Source organism: Bos mutus, chromosome 2, assembly GCF_027580195.1.
Source record: "Bos mutus isolate GX-2022 chromosome 2, NWIPB_WYAK_1.1, whole genome shotgun sequence".
Taxonomy (NCBI): domain Eukaryota; kingdom Metazoa; phylum Chordata; class Mammalia; order Artiodactyla; family Bovidae; genus Bos; species Bos mutus.
The window spans coordinates 122,866,624-122,873,578 of record NC_091618.1 but is presented as its reverse complement, the minus strand read 5'-3'; the positions used below and the strand labels follow the sequence as shown (position 1 = coordinate 122,873,578).

The 6,955-nt window shown below is 39.8% G+C and overlaps 1 non-coding gene across 1 annotated transcript; it reads left to right on the top strand.

Moving 5' to 3' along the window:
- Positions 1 to 6,541: 6,541 nt before the first annotated feature.
- TRNAC-ACA (transfer RNA cysteine (anticodon ACA)) lies at positions 6,542 to 6,613 on the top strand. Its single transcript has one exon. It is a non-coding gene; the product is annotated as a tRNA-Cys (tRNA).
- The last annotated feature ends 342 nt before the right edge of the window (positions 6,614 to 6,955 follow it).

Sequence of the window (6,955 nt, the reverse complement as noted above, 5' to 3'; positions counted from 1 at the left end):
ACTAGGCCCAGAGCTGGCTCAGCATCACTTTTTTGTCTTTAGTATTCTACTGGTTAGAACAAGTCACAAGGCCAGCCCAACTCAAGATGGGTGGGGTGTTTGGGAGATAGGCTGCAACTCTGGTAGGAGTGGAATGCATACACAGGAAAAGGAGGAATTGTTGTGCAGCTATTTTGGGAGACTATCTACCACATCTTAAGCACAATTTGCATGAAAATACCTCTAAAGAAGAGGAAAAGGGGTCCTTAAATAATAGGGCAACATATGCTCACTTGACTCTTTGCTTGTACAGGAAACACATTAAATGACACAAGGAAGAAATGTCAAGAAAAGTCTACTTTTACTGGAGTGGGTAGCCATTCCCTTCTCCAGGAGATCTTCTCGACCCAGGGATCGAACCTGGGCCTCCTGCATTGCAGGCGGACTCTTTACCATCTGAGCCACCAGAGAAGCCCATGATATTTAAAAATCAGGACAGTGTGACATGCTTCTTTTATTCTTAATATTACTCAGTTCCATGATTACTAAAAATTGCTAAAAAAAAAAAAAATACCACCGCATTAACTAATGAGAGCTACATGGCTCTACCAGACCTCTCCCAGCGTGGCTTGCTTTCAATGGCAGTCAGTCATATTCTGTTGCAGTAAACACAGAGGTCCAGAAATTAGAACAGTCCTATGAAAGGGAGTCAGAGCACCTTTCCCAAAACCACAAATTAGATAGGAGCATCTATTACTACATCAGTAGCCATGTTAATATTTAGTTAATACTTACACTGTTTTCATCCTTCAGTAATTACTTAAGCCTTGCCAGGCTGTAGTCATGTTTGGAAAGAAAACAATACTGTGGTATCAATTCCTACTTCTGAGTGCCATTTCAAAATTACACCCAACGTATGAAATTATTGGGCTTCCCAGGTGGTGCTAGTGGCAAAAAACCCACCTGCCAATGCAGGAGACGTAAGAGTCATCAGCTGATCCCTGGGTTGGGAAGATCCCCTGGAGGAGGAAATAGCAACCCACTCTAGTATTCTTGCCTGGAGAATCCCATGGATAGAGGAGTCTGATGGGCTACAGTCCATGGGGTCACAAAGAATCAAAGTGAAGTGACTTATTGCTTCCCCCAATAACCCCCTTTCTGATGGCCAGGAGATAGAAGGAAAATTGAAATTTAAAAAATTGAAAACTGAAATAAAAAAGGAGAGCTCCCTAGAAGAAGAATAAGAAGTTATGTGCTTTCCTATACACAAAAGCCTCAGCTAGCCTCAATGGCCTTTCTCTTCAAAAGAGTCAACAGTAATTGGACTATGGTGAGTTATTTTTTGGAAATCATATGGAGTGATGGAAATGCCATCAAATGAGACAGAGAAGACTGGAGCAGAAGCAGGTTTGGAAGGAAAGAGTTTTGAACATGTCTAATCTGAGATGCTTGTTAGACATCTAAGTGGAGAAGTAAAGTCAGCTGTTAAATACTGATGTCAGTAGCTCAGGCTCTGGGCTGGAGATATAAATTTGGAATTTGTTGGCACCTACTCGGAGAAGGCAATGGCACCCCACTCCAGTACTCTTGCCTGGAAAATCCCATGGACGGAGGAGCCTGGTAGGCTGCAGTCCATGGGGTCGTGAAGAGTCGGACACAACTGAGTGATTTCACTTTCACTTTTCACTTTCATGCATTGGAGGAGGAAATGGCAACCCACTCCAGTGTTCTTGCCTGGAGAATCCTAGGGACAGGGGAGCTTGGTGGGCTGCCATCTATGGGGTTGCGCAGAGTCAGACACGACTGATGCGACTTAGCAGCAGCAGCAGCACTTGGTATATCAGCTATGAGAATGGATACAACCACCAAGGGAGTGAGTGTGTTGGAATACTTCAGCAATCGGAGGGAAGGGAGAAAAAGGAGCAACAGTTAATGAGACTGAGAACTGGCCAGTGTGCCCAGATGAAAACCACAGAACCATGTGAAGAAAGGGCATCAAGGAAGGGGGGTGAGCACTCATGTCATATGCCCTCAAAGGTCACGTGAGACGAAGACTGAGAAATGACCATTAAAAGCAAAGCAAAAAACGGAATGCATTATTTCACAAGCACAATGTCAAACTGCTCTGTGAGACAGCATGTAATCATGCTCTAATAACCACATAAATTTAAATTTTCTAGTCCCGTACTCTTCTACTTAAGTTTAAAGGAAAAACTATTAAGTAAACTGGTTTTCTGTCAGACATAAGTAAAAACTTTATTTTTTGATTCCCAAAATCAACATGGCATGACCATATGCCTTATGCTTAGTTACCTCAATAACAGCGTTTCCAGCAGTGCAGGACACAGCCTGTTGTTAAGATCATACCCGAGGCACCAGTGCCATCTGTTTGAAGTCTCCTTTTCCCGTCTTCCTTATCTACAGAAAATAATCTGAACAAAAGAAAAAATATCAAAGATAATACAAGTCAAAAGCTCACCATAAACTGTAAGAGCAACACTTACAGTTTGCAACATCCCAAAGATTAAAATAAAAGTTTCACTGAGGAAAAAACTTAACTGTCTTGAGTTCTTATGTTTAAGTATCTTTTTCCCCCAATCATATAACAAGGCAAATATGAAGATCTTGCATAAGGAATCAGACACTCTCAGGAAAGAACTTTACCCACTGTCTGACACCTATGTGTTACATAGGGCAAGTAAACAGCATAAATGCTCAGAATGTTACTGTTACATTAACAGGGCTTCGAGGATGCTGGACTCTTAAAATGCTATAGTAACTCATTTTTCTCAGAAGAGGGAAAAAAAAGAAAGAAAAAAAGGAAGAGATCAAAATAATAAACTCCCTAGATCACCCCACTCCAGTACTCTTGCCTGGAAAACCCCATGGACGGAGGAGCCTGGTAGGCTGCAGTCCATGGGGTCTCGAAGAGTCGGACACGACTGAGCGACTTCACTTTGACTTTTCCCTTTCATGCATTGGAGAAGGAAATGGCAACCCACTCCAGTGTTCTTGCCTGGAGAATCCCAGGGACGGGGAAGCCTGTTGGGCTGCTGTCTATGGGGTCCCACAGAGTCGGACACGACTGAAGCGACTTAGCAGCAGCAGCAGCAGCAGCATTTCATCACATTTCCCTTGATGCCATGATTTCCTTCAAGTCCATGACACTATTATCTTGTCATCCATCTTCCAGTTACAAGAATAAAAGTGTTTATTACTCTGCACATTAGCTATATTTCTAATGAAGCAGTGCACAAATAGAACTGTATTTTCCTTATGATTGAGATTGTGATTTCAGAGTGCTGAAGGAAGACATACTTTAATATTATTTTCCAGGATGAAATGCACTCACTCAACAATGAGATATGCACAGAATGCTAGTTCATGGGAGACAGCACCACAGGCATTGTGATTTCAAACCACAGCTCCTGCTACGAGGAGGTGTGACCCTTGTGCAGCCAGGACCTAAAACACACGGACCTAAAAGGCAACAACAAAGAGCTGGGCAACATGAGCAGCAAGTGAGTGATACAGAAAACAAGTGTTATGGAACCTGAACTGCAAAAGACGACTCCCAAGAGATGTGGTCTAGACAGTCTCCAAAAGCCAATGAGTCTCTCCCAGGGCTTTTCAGAAGGAGTAGGAACTGAACCTAGAGGCAAGAGACAAGACATGGCACAGACAAAGACTCAGAGGCGAGGTGATTCTGGGTTGGTGACTAGACATGACCAGTTGAAGTGGAAAATTCAAATTAGAAAGTTGAAAAGAGAGGGGAACAAATGGCCGTATGCTAAGAACAGCACCGCTGCTCTTCTCTCCCTCTCATTTCTTGCCTCTTCTCCCTGTACCCCATGCCACCCTCTGCCTGGCTTTGGATTAACCATGACCTCTAGAGTCAGAGAAACTTGAATCCCAACTACACTTCTCAGTACCTGTACAACCTGAGAAAGTTATTTAACTATCGGAGCCTCGGTTTTCTTATATGTGAATAATGATAAGTATATCTATTTTTAAAGTCTTATAGTTTTTATATTTATATGTATAGTAATAATAATATCTAGTACTGTGTTAGATACCATGGTCAGATCACGGTCAGATCATTTGCAGTGTCTCATTTAGACCTGAGTTAAGCCTCAGCTGCCCTCAGGGTTCATATTATTTCCTTTGTGCACTGAGAAAATTGATAATCAGGTCAAATTACTTGTCCCAAACCATAAAGACAAAAATTGGCAAAGCAAGAAAGGATCAGAGGTGCTGCTGACCCGAAGTCCTCATTTAGCTACTCTGATACAAGAGAGATAATAAATGCAAGACAGGAAATGGCAACCCACTCCAGTATTCTTGCATGGAGAATCCCATGGGCGGAGGAGCCTAGTGGGCTACAGTCCACAGTGTCGCAAAGAGTTGGACACGACTGAGTGACTTCACTTTCACTTTTCACTTTCACTTTTCACTGTCCAAAATTCTATGAGATATTTTGTATCTGTTATTCTTGTTTTTCTTGCTATTATCATTATTATTATTATAGATGAGAAAACTGAAATCCAGAGATTTTTATTTAACTTTCCACATGTGATATTGCAGGCAGCTCACAGCAAAAATAGACTAGAGTCTGATTAGCAAAGTTCTTAGATTTCAAGTTTAAAAGTTTGTTCATTTTTCTCCGTTAATAGAGCACCATTGCAGTTTGCTTAATGTGGGAATAGAATAATAAAGGCATTCTTTTAGCAGGGTCAATCTGATCCCTAACAGAATCAAAATGTTCTGTCTTTGGAAAGACACAAATGACTATTATCACTTTGTTGTATATTTTGAACATAGTTCTTCCCTCTTGTCTTGACTAGAAGTTCCTTAAGAGGAAAATTTATTTCCCATATATCTTTATATATCCAGAGCTTAGCATAAATTTATGTACCTTAGTGCAGATGCAGAAGCATTTAATTGCAAAAAGAATGGGTGAATGAAATGAATATATTAAGTTCAAATGGAAGCACTTTTAGGAGTCCACATGGCAGCTTAAGGGATTTATGAACCTCATTGAAATGTATTTAAAATGTAGACTGTACATACTTAAGTGCATTTTCAAGAAAAAAGCTACACACATTTTGTCAGATTTTCAGAAAATTTCAGGACCTCATAAACATTAAATACCATTAGACTCAGGTAGGAAGACCAGTTAAAAGCAATTGAATTTGTTCAGGAAAAGAAAAGGAAAATAGTGATGTTGCAATAGATATGGAAAGAATAACACAGTTAATGACATTCCATAAATAAATCTACAGATTTTGACACCAAAAACCAGAGGTCACATGGAAATAGAAAATAGACTTGTGCTTGCCAAGAGAGAAGGGGGTTGAGGGAAGGAGGGTTTGGGAGTTTGGGATTAGCAGCTATATTAATAAACTATTATATATAGGATTGATAAACAGTAAGGTATTACTGTATAGCACAGGAAGCTATATGCAATATTCTGTGATAAACATAATGGAAAAGAATATATATGTATAATGGAGTCACTTTGCTGTACAGCAGAAATTAACACAATAATGTAAGTCAACTATACTTCAATAAAACTAAAAAAATAAAACAGTAGTCTTTGGGCCTAGCATAATAATACTGTGTGGTGTCACTGTAATGGCTATTTCCAAGGAGAAATGGCAGAGATATAACTTTTCCAGCTACCTGACTTCTTTCATAAATGCTAGAAAGTCTTTAGAAATTAAAAATGCATAGATCACATTCTTACAATCCTATAGTGAAAGCAGACACTCTTTTTGCAAGTTGACAGTCTACAAATGTTTATTGAATTCTGATATATGTGAAGAAATTGAAATTAGAGACACAGAGATAAGGAGTAGCAATTGTGTCCCTTTTTGCTTGAAAACTGGAGAAATCTTGTTTAATGAGAAGAAGAAGCCCAGAGATTTTTAAAGTATACTTAATGAATCACTAACATGATATGGATTGAACCATAGACAATGGCCTCTTTAGTAAGACTGAGAGTGTATATTTGTCTCTAGGCATTGTGAGATTGAAATAAATCAAACTACACTCTTGCTCTTATTTCCCTTCTGTTTTCAGTATTTTAGATGAATTATATTAAGCTTTAAAAAGCATAAGTTTTCAATAAATATGCAAAGAGAGGGCTCCAAAGAAGAGGCCAAAAGAAGATACCCCATTGTTCATTGTAGCACTATTTACAATAGCTAGAACTTGCAAGCAACTTAGATGTCCATTGACAGATGAATGGATAAAGAAGTTGTGGTATATATACACAATGGAATATTACTTAGCCATAAAAAGGAATGCATTTGAGTCAGTTCTGATGAGGTGGATGATCCTAGAACCTATTATACAGAGTGAAGAGAGTCAGAAAGAGAAAGATATCATATTCTAATGTATATATGTGAAATCTAGAAAAATGGTACTGAAGAATTTATTTACAGGGCAGCAATGGAGAAACACATTTGACTGACTCAAATGTGTTCCTTTTTATGGCTAAGTGATATTGCATTGTGTATATATACCACAACTTCTTTATCCATTCACCTGTCAATAGACTTCCCTGGTGGCTCAGATGGTAAAGCGTCTGCCTACAATGCAGGAGACCCAGGTTTGATCCCTGGGTTGGGAAGATCCCCTGGAGAAGGAAATGGCAACCCACTCCGGTATTCTTGCCTGGAGAATCTCATGGATAGAGGAGCCTGGTGGGCTGCAGTTCATGGGGTCACAAAGAATCGGACAAAACTGAGCAACTTCACTTTTAATGGAGAAACAGACATAGAGAATAGACTTATGGATATGAGGAGAGAGGAGGGGAGGGTGAGATATATGGAAAGAGTAATATGTAAACTTAAATTACCATATGTAAAATAGATAGGCAACAGGAATTTGCTGTATGACTCAAGAAACTCAAACAGGGGCTCTATATCAACCTGGAGGGGTGGGATGGAGAGGGAGGTGGGAGGGAAGTTCA